This window comes from Erpetoichthys calabaricus, chromosome 2 (assembly GCF_900747795.2).
Source record: "Erpetoichthys calabaricus chromosome 2, fErpCal1.3, whole genome shotgun sequence".
NCBI classification, from domain to species: domain Eukaryota; kingdom Metazoa; phylum Chordata; class Cladistia; order Polypteriformes; family Polypteridae; genus Erpetoichthys; species Erpetoichthys calabaricus.
In genome coordinates, this window is record NC_041395.2 from 70,603,696 (window position 1) to 70,618,082 (window position 14,387).

Below are 14,387 nucleotides of genomic sequence, written 5' to 3' on the forward strand. Positions count from 1 at the left end.
AAGAACTGCAGGCCTCACTTGCCTCAATTAAGGTCAGTGTTCACGACTCCACCATAAGAAAGAGACTGGGCAAAAACGGCCTGCATGGCAGATGTCCAAGACGCAAACCACTGTTAAGCAAAAAGAACATTAGGGCTCGTCTCAATTTTGCTAAGAAACATCTCAATGATTGCCAAGACTTTTGGGAAAATACCTTGTGGACTGATGAGACAAAAGTTGAACTTTTTGGAAGGCAAATGTCCCGTTACATCTGGCGTAAAAGGAACACAGCATTTCAGAAAAAGAACATCATACCAACAGTAAAATATGGTGGTGGTAGTGTGATGGTCTGGGGTTGTTTTGCTGCTTCAGGACCTGGAAGGCTTGCTGTGATAGATGGAACCATGAATTCTACTGTCTACCAAAAAATCCTGAAGGAGAATGTCCGGCCATCTGTTCGTCAACTCAAGCTGAAGCGATCTTGGGTGCTGCAACAGGACAATGACCCAAAACACACCAGCAAATCCACCTCTGAATGGCTGAAGAAAAACAAAATGAAGACTTTGGAGTGGCCTAGTCAAAGTCCTGACCTGAATCCAACTGAGATGCTATGGCATGACCTTAAAAAGGCGGTTCATGCTAGAAAACCCTCAAATAAAGCTGAATTACAACAATTTTGCAAAGATGAGTGGGCCAAAATTCGTCCAGAGCGCTGTAAAAGACTCATTGCAAGTTATCGCAAACGCTTGATTGCAGTTATTGCTGCTAAGGGTGGCCCAACCAGTTATTAGGTTCAGGGGGCAATTACTTTTTCACACAGGGCCATGTAGGTTTGGATTTTTTTTCTCCCTAAATAATAAACACCACCATTTAAAAACTGCATTTTGTGTTTACTTGTGTTATATTTGACTAATGGTTAAATGTGTTTGATGATCAGAAACATTTTGTGTGACAAACATGCAAAAGAATAAGAAATCAGGAAGGGGGCAAATAGTTTTTCACACCACTGTATATTCCAAACATTTTTAAATATGCCACATAAGTGAAGTATTAAGCATTATTTCTACTGTACGTCAGCTCCATTCTGATATAGATCAATCTGTAGGCTAATTTACTCTGAAGAGACAATATCACAATTAGGGCGATCTTATGTGATGATATGCAGCATATGTCATAATTGCCTAATCATAAGAAGAGAAAAGTCCAATTCAGACCTGAAGCCACAGCTCAGCCATATTTTTTAAGCATGCTGGCAAATCACTTGTAACACTCAGGTGTTGTAACTTGTTTTAAAGTTTTTCAAGTTAGTGTCAAGCATGGTGCCAGTACAGGACTTACGATGGCCTATGCCCACACACTTGTTATTTAACTTAGCTTTTTAAATTTTTGTTTTACAAATGAAATTAGCCTTTACTTCGTAGATGTATTTTAATATACATCTTCCTTGTTTAAAATATCAGTGAATTGTGATCCTTACACAGCAAAATCGGCAGAGTTACTTTACCACTATAAGAGTTCATTTAACACTTAAAAAGTATTTGGTAAACATATATATGAGGGGCAATTTTACTATGTACATTTTCCTAACAATGTATAGAAAAATAAGATTTATTTAAACTTTTACCAATCTCAACCGCTCAAAACATCTGACCTCACAGTATACTATCAGCTAATTGATGAATTGAACTGTAAAATGTTCCAAATTTGGTGTTGGCACTGAAAATTTCAATGATGTCCCAATGGCAACTAAAATCCCGCCACTGGCTCTTCTAACTTTAGCTATGGGTTTGCAACAAACACCACTACTGGAACTTCTACAACCACTCAGTCACAGATTTGGCTGATATTCACAAACCACAAACTCGGTCGGGCTAAGGTTTCCGACTTCTGTTACAGCTGTTTGGTACAAAAGGTAAACATTTCTTTACATTTTAATGATAACCTTTTTGTAAACAGATTCATGTATAGATTTCGGGACTAGATATGCACAAATCAGGTATGTTCAAGACATGAGTCCAATAAAACACACAGGGTAGCGCATATAAATACGCATATACAAGGAATGGCAAAAACAGTAATATGATTGTTTGCTATTACTGTATATAATGTTATTGTTCAAAATTATAATTCATATTTTTTGGGCATTTGTGCCTTGCAATGGGCTGTGGCATCTCGTACATATCATAAAAAAGGTGGGCAGTCAGTTTATTTTCACCTTTTGGAAGTGGATTTAAATTAGTTTTAAGAAAAATCATTCAAAATAGATATGTAAAAAAACCTGATAATCCCATTTAATCTGGTGTAACTGGATTTATGGAGAACTAGAGAGTAAGGGGCAGGTTATAAAAAGTTATTCCTAGAAGCCAGATAATCATACCATCTTATCACACAAAGGCACTTTTCAGAGTTTCCAGGTACCTGCAAGTAGTCTGTTTTGACTAAGAGGAGATAGGGAGCTTTCATCTCAGTAGCAGAGCCTCTGGTCCAGGTCACTTTGTCTCTACTGCATCATGCTAGGAAGCATTTTTAATATAGTGAGTACTCTGAAAATAAAAAAAAATTGTTATTTCATTTATTTCATCATTGCTTTCTGAATCTTAGTAACAGTCCATCCATCTTTTAATATCTTAGGCAGGATACCCATGAATCAGTAATTCCTCTAATAATCAATTTTGCATTTCATAAGTTGTGAGGGAAATGTGAAGTAGCTTTCCTTTTATTCTGCTGCTGCAGGAGGTCTGCGGCTGTCAGTTTTGATAAAACTATGTAATTTTCTTTTTGTCACCTCAACGCTAGAACGCAGCAGCCCACTTTCATTTTTGCTTGTAGAAATTGTGAGTGTGATTCCATCAGACTAATGATGCCAGCAGGACAAGGGACACCTAAGTCAGTCTCTTTCTGACCCGAGTGTGCAAATATCCAGGTGTGTGCATGGTAATGTTGACAGAACTCCTGAAATCAGAACTTGTCAGTATTTTTTTTTTCTTCTGTTAGATGTGATGCTTCTTGTACTATTTATTAGCTCTGTGCTTAGTCAGGAAGCATGTGATTGTTGTGTTTAAACAGATTATTATTTTGCAACATTTGTAAAAATTGAAACAAATGCAACAACTGAAGTCTTGAACATTTAACACAGAGCATTTGGCATATAAAAGAGAGATAGATCTCCACATAGACTGTGTGAGCATTGTTTGTATTTCCTACCTCATCCTAAAGATTAGCACAATAGGTTATTGTATTGCCTACAGTATAAACTGGCCATATGTGAGTATTTTCTGCAACTGTCTATCATCCTGTCCAGACATGGGTTCTGTCATACACCCACTTTTGCCTGCATAGGCTCTAGATTGCTATGTTCTTATCAATAAATAAGTGGGTACAGAAATGAGTGGATAATGAGATTGCATGGATGACTGCTTAGCACTATTGGTCCTCTTAACTTTAGGGTAATCGGTGTCCATCTTCGCTGCACATTTACTTGTGCCGAGTATATTTTGCTTTCTGCATACCATTAGTGTCTTACAGATTGTAAACTAATCACACAGAAGACAGTCTATCATTCTGACATACATACGAAGGCAAAGAGGGCAAGTGCCTCAAATTTCAGCCTGCATTTATGAAAACAACAACAAACTTCACCAATAAATAATACAATGCAAACCCTGGTTGCTGAACTTCATACAAAGACGGCAAACATAATATCAGAACCAAAATAAAATCCAAAACAAGGTCTCATCTCTGTTTAAGTCAGTAGCACAGTGTGATGCTGAAGCAGATCAATCTAGGTCCCAATGAACCACTCTATAATTTAAGAGATGAAGGACCTTTCCAAAAGAGACAATAAAAACATTTGCAATCTCTTGGGCTATGTGTACCTTCAGCTCCATTCGTCTGTATTCACGTGTGTCTCTTCACTGGTGCTCCTTTTCTTGACTGTGATCCTGTAAAGCCTGCTTCTCAGACTCTATTATTATTTTTGAGGCACCTTTCTCACTCCCTGCCCAGTTTTATACTTGACATTTTTGAAGGCAACTCTCTCAGCATGTGCCTTTACTCCTCTTTGTGTGTCTCACACTTGTTCTTCCTCTTTTGTTAGCATCACCAAAGCCAATCAGATTGCTCAGAGAAACAGACCTTAGTGTTTTATTATATAGTAGATGTCTGAATAATCATTTTCTTTTCTTTTTTGTATGCCTCAGAATACTTGTTAACTGCACATGGTTGGTTCACAATAGTCCTTTGATTGTAGCCAGCTGTATAGCAGGTATAATAGCAGGGTTGATTTACCTCTTTTGGGTACTGCTATTTGAAGGGCCCCTTTGTTCTTTATTAGCTTTATTTTTGTTACCATTATGGAAGAAAGGGGGGGAGGCTAAACTAAATATATTACAAAAATCTTATTTGAATATCTTGGATCAACATCTTGAAACACAAATTTCTTCAGATCCATCACACATATGTATGGTACTGTGATGCAGGCTCTGTACCGAACAACCTGCTGACTGTGTATTTGTGCAAAAAATGAATACCACACAATGATCGACAACTGTTCAGACCTGAAATGACTATATAACTAAAGATCCAAAAGAAATGAACTCAATGTTTGCAGCTTTTTATTTAGATTGTATGCAGCAGACAGAAGAAAATATAGTTCATTTTGACAGCTTTCTATCTAAGCATAGTCTCAGTTGTTTATCTCCATCAGATGTTGCTTTGTTAGATGCTCCTATATTTGAGCAAGAACTGCAAGATGCTTTTAATTCATTGAAGAAATCTAAAGTCCCAGGATTGGATGTGGTCTTTCTGGAACTGATGCTGTCCTTTTGGGATGAAATCTTCCTTTATCTAGTTGATATGCTTAATAAAGCTGACAATGCATTTGACCGTGTAATTTGGGATTATCTTTGTAGTATCTTAAACATTATGGGATTTCAAGATTATTATTTTATTAAAATGTTTAAAACACTATTTGCAAACCCTTCTGCTGTTGTTCTGACGAACATATTAATTTTCTTGTTAAAAGAGGGTCCAGGCAGGGATGACCTTTGTAGCCTCTGCTTGTAGCTCTCTGACACTAGAATAATTGGCCATAGCAGATCATAATTCAAAACCCATCACTCCCATAAAAGTCCATGACACTTCTCATCCTATTTCTCTGTATTTAAATGATGTTTTTCTATTTTTAGGCAATACAGCATTTGAATTATCACATATTTTAAAGTTATTTAATCTCTATGTGAAACCTTCCAGTTATAATATCAACTGGAAAGATTCAGTCTTGTTTCCACTTGCCACGTCCCCTGTTTTGACTAACTTTCCACTTAACACCCTGATGGTTTCTCACTTTAGATATCTAGACATTGACATTTTTACCTCTCTCATACTTGTAGCATTAAAGAGTGTTATCAACTGTAAAAAAAGATTTAATTCTGGTTTTCCATCACCCTCTCAATTCCATACTGAATAGCGGTCATGAAAATGCATTTAACTTATGAGCTTGATGGTTCCTGATCCCAGATCCCAATAATTACTCTCCCAATGTAAGATGTTGTCTTTCAAAATTTATCTGGAAGGGCAAGAACCCAGATTAGAATATAATTTGATTATTCATCCTAGGGACAAAGCTGCCTTAGTCATACCAGATGAGAAACTTTATCACTGGGTATTTGTGCAATGGCCTGTTAAATTCTGTTGTGATTCTTACCCCTAGTCCTCCTGGCTAGAGATGGAGATGTAATTGGTTTCTCCCTATCTTCAAGCGATTTGTTAATGTGAATTTGAAAATTGCAAAATTCACTTGGGTCCTGTTTTATCATATACTCCAAAGGTTTGTCATAATATAGAAAGAAGAATTAGGTTCAACTGGAAATGACATAGTGTAGCTCCAATTTATCAAAACTTGTACTTTTTAAGTGTAGATCAGCCATGTGGCTATTTCTTTTAGTTAAAGCTTGGTAAGCTGAGTGATCTGTTCAATGATGGTGCTGGACTGCACATGTTCCAGGAGATAAAGCATTTGTATAGCATTCCTGCTACCTCTTATATCTTTATATATAATACACTACTGTGGCTGTTCGTTTGTCTGTCCAGGATTTTAAATCACCTGTAGCTCGCAAACCGTTTCAACTATTTACCTGAAATTTGGTACACAAATACTACGTGACATTTACTATCCGTTTTTGGTGTGATAATTGATCTCCAAGGTATTCCTCTTTTTATTTTATTTTATTGTAGAATCAACTCTCGGCAACGGCTAGCAGGGCGGCCATGCGGCACATGTGTATGGGCGTCGTTGTCATCCCTACCACCTTTGCCGTCACTTCCCCTACCTCGTCATATCTTAAATCATTCTTGAGGCAGATTGAAGACTTAAGTGCCAGCTTAAGTGAAAAATTAAAGAAAACAAACTAAGTAATTGCAACACAAACACTGACTTAATCAGTTTTAACGCGAAAACATACCAACGGAAGAAGAGAAGAAGCAGGCCGCTAGGGTTATAGAAAAGAAGAGCTGCTCAAAAAGCAGCAAGCACATCAACCTCTGAGCAAACATACAGAGAAAGAGGATGAAAACTATGAATGTTCAAAGTCAAGTGTATTCACTGCACGTTATCATGCAGTGCACCGTTACTGGTATTTATATATTTTTGTTTTGTGATATATGGCCGGCCATTCATCCCGGCCACTACCCCCAGGCCACCAGGTGGAGCTCTCCCTGCAGCATGGAGGTGCCCCGAATGCCAGCAGGGAATTATGGACATTGGATTTTTCCTTTACAGCCCTGCTGGATACCACGGGGGGCACTAGAAGGCGCAGCAGGGAGGAGCAGCGACTATTTGCCCTACGCCCCGGAAGTACGTCAGAGTCACATGGACAAGAGGAAGGACATGCTTCCGGATTGAAGAAGAGGACTTTTTATCTGACCCGAAAGTGATAAGGAGTCACATGGACTGAAGGATGGGAAACACTTCCGGGTTAAGAACTATAAAAGACTGGGAAAAACACCAGAGCGTTGAGCTGAGCTGGGTGGAAGGGTGGCAACGCGTCTGGGAGTGTGGAGGATTGTTTATTATTGTAGTATTTTGAATTTATAGGAATATTGTGGAGAGGAGGGTGCTTTGTGCACGTATTTGTCCAAATAAAAATAATTATTGGACTTTTACCTGGTGTCTGGTGTTTGATCAGAGGGTTCGAGGGAACGAGAGCGCCCCCCTATCTGTCACAGTTTTTGCAATTAAGATCTGTCCTAATAGTGTGTACTATAGAATTTAATTCCCCACTACGTGTTTATCCTAACCCTAGCCCTAAGCCTAATTTCTATTTCATTCCACCCTGACAAAGGAGTAGTCTCCTTTCTATACTCAATAATTTGTGAGTCTTCCTGTAAAGATGTACATATTGCTCAGATTTCATTGCATGAACTTGTAATCAAAAATACTCCTTATAATTACTGCTGGAATACAATATTTAAAGATGTTAACCTATGCATAAGAAGTCCTGTCTACCTGTAGACGCAACTTGAATGGTTGCTTATGTATTACTCCCTGGAAAAGATGTTATATGAAGCTCTTCCCTGATCCTATTTGCCGTCATTGTTCCCAAGGATAAATAGGGTCATTTTATGGATGTATAGCTTTGTCATCCAGTACTGTTCTTTTATAAACTAACTAGCAAAATACCCGCGCTTCGCAGCGGAGAAGTAGTGTGTTAAAGAGGTTATGAAAAAAAAAGGAAACATTTTAAAAATAACGTAACATGATTGTCAATGTAATTGTGTTGTCATTGTTATGAGTGTTGCTGTGTTTTATATATATAAAATACACACACACACATATAAACATATATATACATATACATATACACATATATATACATATCTACATATATATATATATATATATATATATATATATACATATACACATCCACATATCAACATATATATATACACATATATACACACACACACGCTTTATGGGTGATGATTGTTTTACTCTTTTTATCTTTATTTTATTTTATTGTAGAATCAACTCCTATCTGCGCACAGCAGGGCAGCCGTGGGCGGATGCGTATGGTGTATTCACTCCATGTTATCGTGCATTGCGCTGTCACTGGTATTTTGATTAAAGAATTTGAACAACATATAAGAAGCGTATAAATTATTTAACAGTAAAACATTACCATTTAAGAAGTAAAGTTACATTAAGTACTACTGCAGTGCCTTCGGGTATACCTCATTTTTTGTTTGCCCATTACATGCTTAAATGTATACATTTTTTGGTGCACCTACCCGAGAACACGCGACATATGACCGAGCGTGGGAGAAGCATGGATTTTAAACACGCGTTGAGTTCATCTGCTGGTCTCCCTCGTGGAATAACTGGTAATGTTTGACTAAAATGTACAGCGAGTAAAACGACATTACCTCCTATTTTTTTTTTTACGATCTCTGAGATCTTGCTTTTTTCGGTTCAAGGCTTCATAAGCTCTTTTATGTTGTATGGTGTACTTATCCCAAACCATCATCTTTGAATGTCGCAAGACTTTCGCCTTGTATGTAGATCGGGGTAATTACATTCATTGCATTCCTAGTCTGAATCACAATCTGATTGTATGGGTGGTTACCTGGCACTGTAGGGTTGCCACCCGTCCTTTAAAATACGGAATCGTGCCGCGTTTGAGAATGAAATTGCACGTCCCGTTTTGAATCAATACTGGACGGGATGTATCCCGTATTTTTTTTATCATTTTTTTTTTAAAGCAGCGTCTCATGCAAATTATCCCACACGCATTTTATGAAGATGCCTCCTTTCCTACTTTTGATTGGGTAATACTTGATGTCATCGTTAGTTTGATTGTTGTTTTTAACTGTCCAGTGAGGAGGGCGTGTCTTTTAAGTACAGTCTGCAAAGTGTTGTCACTGAGATGTGGCGTCAGCGCCATAGTTGAAGCCCCTAACGTTGCGGTCAGCAAGTCGGCTAACATCCGCCATGTGCCGTCTTTCAGTTGCGAGAAGCAGATCATAGAATGGTTGAAACTGTTGCCCCTAACGTTGCGCCACGGCGTGTGGTTCGTTTATACCTCGTGTCTTCTCATTAAACTTTTATCTCGCGAATATGTTATTGCAATCCGCAGCGGGAGCGTTTCTATAAACTTAATTTAAACTTACGTTTTACACCGTGCTTTGTTTCCCTTATGAACATGCTTGTATGCTTAACTCGCTCCGTTCTCAATTGTTTAATTAATTTTTTGCTCTTCGCTGTTTGCGGCTCTTCCTCCATTTCCCCCTACTTCGTTCTTTTATCTCGCGAATATGTTATTGCAATCCTTAACGGGAGCGTTTCAATAAACTGATTGAAAATAGTTTTGCATTTACCTTTTTAGTAAAAGGCGAGCTTTTAAGCCTGAGAAATCACCCCGTAAATGCACACGTTTAATTGGACATGTGTTAATATGTATGGTTACACAGTATTAAAAGACAGTGAACAACGTCAGTTACCTTTCTTCCCGCGTTTGATAAAAGGTGAGCTTTTAAGCCTGAGAAATCACCCCGTAAATGCACACGTTTAATTGCACATGTGTTAATATGTATGCTTACACAGTATTAAAAGACAGTCAAAAATTAACGTCATTTACCTTCGTTCCCGCGTGTGACTCGTGCTGTAAATGTCTTCCTTGTTTTTAGTTCACGTGATTACGTAGGAGGCGTGATGACGCGATACGTGACTCCGCCTCCTCCATTACAGTGTATGGACAAAAAATATGTTCCAGTTATGACCATTACGCTTTGAATTTCGAAATGAAACCTGCCTAACTTTTGTAAGTAAGCTGTAAGGAATGAGCCTGCCAAATTTCAGCCTTCTACCTACACGGGAAGTTGGAGAATTAGTGATGAGTGAGTCAGTGAGTGAGTGAGTCAGTCAGTCAGTGAGGGATTTGCCTTTTATTAGTATAGATTTCCCAAGCTTTTTCTAATATAATTATTCATAATCCTCCTTGCACCCCTTACATCATTATTTTGCTAGGAATTTCAGAACTATCTCTTGACTCTCTCCAAATGGTAACATATTTACTGGACAATGTTGCCACCAAACTCCTTATTGCTTCTTGATGGAAGTCAATGGAAAACCTTTTTTATTTCTCCTGTTTCTTTATCTCCCCTCGGTACTCCAGGTTGGGTAGGTGTGTAGGTAGGTGGCAGGGTGTGTGGGTGTTTGAGTTGTCATGGCAGGTTGGGAACAAACTTATGTGTTGATATCCTCGCTTCCTTATTAAGCTATTTGGTAATATATTAATTCTGCACAAGATCCCAGCTATTTGTATTGTAATTTCCTTTCAAATAAAAAATTGATAAAAAAAAGACCTAGAGTTAACATTACAAGCCGCTGCTATATTTTAATATATATAAATGATTTAGATAGGAATATACTGTAAGTAACAAGCTGGTTAAGTTTGCAGATGATACCAAGATAGGTGGATTAGCACTACAATTTGGAATCTATTATATAATTACAGAAGGACTTGGATAGCATACAGGCTTGGGCAGATTTGTGGCAGATGCATTTTAATGTCAGTAAATGTAAAGTATTACACGTAGGAAGTAAAAATGTTAGGTTTGAATACACAATGGGCAGTCGGAAAATAGAGAGTACACCTTATGAGAAGGATTTAGGAGTCATAGTGGACTCTAAGCTATCGACTTCCCAACAGTGTTCAAAAGTCATTAAGAAGGCTAACAGAATGTTAGGTTATATAACACGGTGTGTGGAGTACAAGTCCAAGGAGGTTCTGCTCAACCTTTATAATGCACTGGTGAGGCCTCATCTTGAGTACTGTGTGCGGTTTTGGTCTACCGGCTACAAAAAGGACATAGCAGCGCTAGAAAAGGTCCAGAGAAGAGTGACTAGGCTGATTCCAGGGCTACAGGGGTTGAATTATGAGGAAAGATTAAAAGAGCTGAGCCTATACAGTTTAAGCAATAGAAGATTAAGAGGTGACATGATTGAAGTGTTTAAAATTATGAAGGGAATTAGTACAGTGGATTGAGACTGTTATTTTAAAATGAGTGCATCAAGTACACAGGGACACAGTTGGAAACTTGTTAAGGGTAAATTTCGCACACACATTAGGAAGTTTTTCTTTACGCAAAGAACGATAGACACTTGGAATAAGCTACCAAGTAGTGTGGTAGACAGTAAGACGTTGGGGACTTTCAAAACTCGACTTGATGTTTTTTTGGAAGAAATAAGTGGATAGTGTGGATGAAGGTTCGAAGTAAACAGCAGGCAGACACAAATCAATAGCAGAAAGCAATTTCTTTATTCTTGGTGAGAGGAGGCTTGCAGCCCCTGTCAGCTTGTATCACTGACATTTAGATCAAATAGCCTGTCCAATGATGGGAGTTAGCTCAGTTTTATAGTAGTTTGTTTACTAAACAAAAAAAGGAAGTATGGCAGTTCAATTTGAGGTCAAGCAGATCGTTACAGCTTGTGGTCACACCCTGGATTTGAACATACAGGAGCACACACTGTGTTTCTAACAGTTAAAAGAGTTATTAGCACATTCACATTCTTAAGCAATAGCCCTTGTGAGCATCAACACACACAAGAGCAACTGCAGCGATCTCCCAGCTAACTGTCACAGGATGAGTGCAACCTAAGCAGATTTAGACAATACTCACTTCCTCATTCTTTCTGCACCATCAGGGTTACAATACTTCAATGGCTATGTAGCAGTTTCAATTTAAGAATCTTATTATAGCTTACATTTTGCACATAATGATCATCACACATAATAATTGGTTATACAATATTAAAAGCTACCTTAAAAGTTAGTTTAGTACATTTGTCATACAGGAATACACTCTTACAGCTTAGTGTCTGTATTAGATTACATTTGTTCAGTTAGCTTAATACCTCCTTATTTATTAATACATAAGTGACATGTTACTTATAGTTCTATTAGTACTATACTTTATTATTTGGAAAGACTGAAGCACCTTAATTCTAAATATGTCTTCCTCAATAGGACTGGTGAGCTTTGTTGTGCTGAATGGCCTGTTCTTGTCTAGAGTGTTCTAATGTTCCACAACTGTTCCACTTGAAATTCACTAAAGCTTAGTTATAATTGTCGATGAACCTGACAGCTTAACTTAACTTTCCTATTTAAATTTCCTCTTTCTGTCTGGATTTTTTATTTAAAAATAATTTTCAGCCTTGCAAGAAGATTTCTTTTTATTCACATAGCATTAGATAATCCCATCAAAATGCCTGCTCAACACTTGTGTGATCTACAAAGTATGCCTGAATAGAAATCAATATAATATGTTTCAAGTTTAAAATAGCAATCTTAGGATCAAATTAATTTAAACTAAATGTTCAAGCAAAATCATTGTAAGTACCTCATGTTGAAAAAATTCAACGCATGAAAAATCTAAAACACAGGGAATTCTGCATTTGTTGTAAGTACAGTAAGTGTCTCAGTGTTTAGTGTTGCTGCTGTCTAATGACTTTAGAAACCTTGTTTCTTTTCCCAACTTTGTCACTGTCCGTGTGAAATTTTGGGATGTCGTGTGTGTCTGCAGTCTCTGCCTGCTTCCCAGGGCATTGATAGTCACAACGGAGGATGGACCAGGGTGCAAGTAAGCAAGTGTGAGACTCACTTAGCAATATCAGTATCAGTTTATTCATACATTGGGAATATAAAGTGCAATTAAAAATATACAAAACAGAGCTTTTCTCCAAACAATAAATAATCCAATAAACAATCTCTAAAGTTCTGCCATGAAATCAAGAGAGTGATCCAGGGTGTTGGAAATAATCCAAATGAATATGTTAAAGTTCCAAATGGAAATGTAAAACCACAAATATTTTTCTTTCTTATTAGTTCTCTGTCTTTGTCAGGACTCATGAGTGTCTCACGGATACAGCCTGCCACATCCCTCTGATCTACCACCTTGGTGCCCGCAGACCAGGAACTGCCATCTCTGTCGGATACTGCATGTCCTAGGGCACTGTGCCCCCTCTCAGATGCCATTGCATCAGGTCGCCATCCTTCCTCTAGCTCCTGTGACCTCACTCTCCCTCTCGCCAGCTATCCCTTTTCAGCTCCATAATTGCTCCTTATAAACTGATCAACAGTCTTGTGTTGTGCAACTTGCTACCCACCGTTTACCTTTTCCTGACTCAACAGTCATCTTCTTCCAGTGCTTTCTAATTAATGTTTTTTGGCCGGCAATCCCTGATCAGCTCTCTGAAATGCTGGAACATGCATGTCCCACACTAACACAAGCAGAAACACAGGATGTGCCTCCACTACAAGGGATTAAGAAAATAAAAAAGTAATCTTCCATCACCCCCCCCGCCCCCCACCTTACTCATCTCTTAACAAATTTATGCTGTTACTTAATTTGTTTTAATTTTTTGCTAGATGTTCCAGTTTCCTCTCAAATTCAAAAGATGAGCATGTTTAATTGTTTGATAACTCTAAATTGACACAAGCATGAATGTAAGTGTGTGAGGAAGTGGCATAACATTTAGAATTGTTCTGATGCTGCAGAGGTAGGTTTGCACTCCCTCTGACTCAGTAGTGGAAGGAAGAGATGTGTTGAGGTTGTTTTAAGCAGGCTACAATGATACTGTATCTCTTTATTATCAAATTTTTTAAAAAGAAAAAGCTTAAAATAAAATGCATTTGTTTGCATGTTGTGACATGTCTATGCTAATTAAACATCACATAAACTTGTATATTCCAATTTAGTAATATCAAATTTAATATAATGGTAATTATAAGTTAATGTGGAAAGTGCTGTTACAAAGCATTCTGCAATAACTTAGAATTTAATCGGTAGCACTGAAACCATCTGCAGCATTCAGTTTACCACTTTGCAAATGAGTTTGTGAAAAATTAGGTATAATTTACTGTAAATATTGTATAAGACAGTATGGCTGATATGAGGAACTGTAAACATTTACACTGCCATTACACGTTTCTATAAAAACAAAATCTAATATAAAGCAGTCAACCCATTCTGTACTGAACTGCTGAATTTAGAACCAAAGGTGGCACAGTCCCACAGTATTGGGCACAAGGTAAGGACACCTGAGAGTTTTTAAGCTAACTTAACAGACACATCTTATGTATGAGGTGTGACAATTCCCGGAATGCAACTTTAAAAAATATACATGTGGAACTGTACACTAGTGGCTACTGTCACCTTCAAAGTACTCCCCTTGTGCATCTATACACTGACAAACAGCGTTCCCATTTCTGGAAGGAGGCCTGGAACTCATTTTCTGGAATATTGTTGAGCAGCTGTCTCACATTCTGTTGGATATCAGTTATATTAGAAAATCTTCATCCTTTCAGCGCAGCTTTGAATTTTAGAAATTGCCAGAAATCACAGGGAGC

General features: G+C 37.8%; 1 protein-coding gene across 1 annotated transcript in view; it reads left to right on the forward strand.

Annotated features, from left to right (window-relative positions):
• LOC114645958 (spondin-1) overlaps nucleotides 1-14,387 on the forward strand; it is a 509,623-nt gene that overhangs the window by 452,669 nt on the left and 42,567 nt on the right. The window lies entirely within an intron of this gene.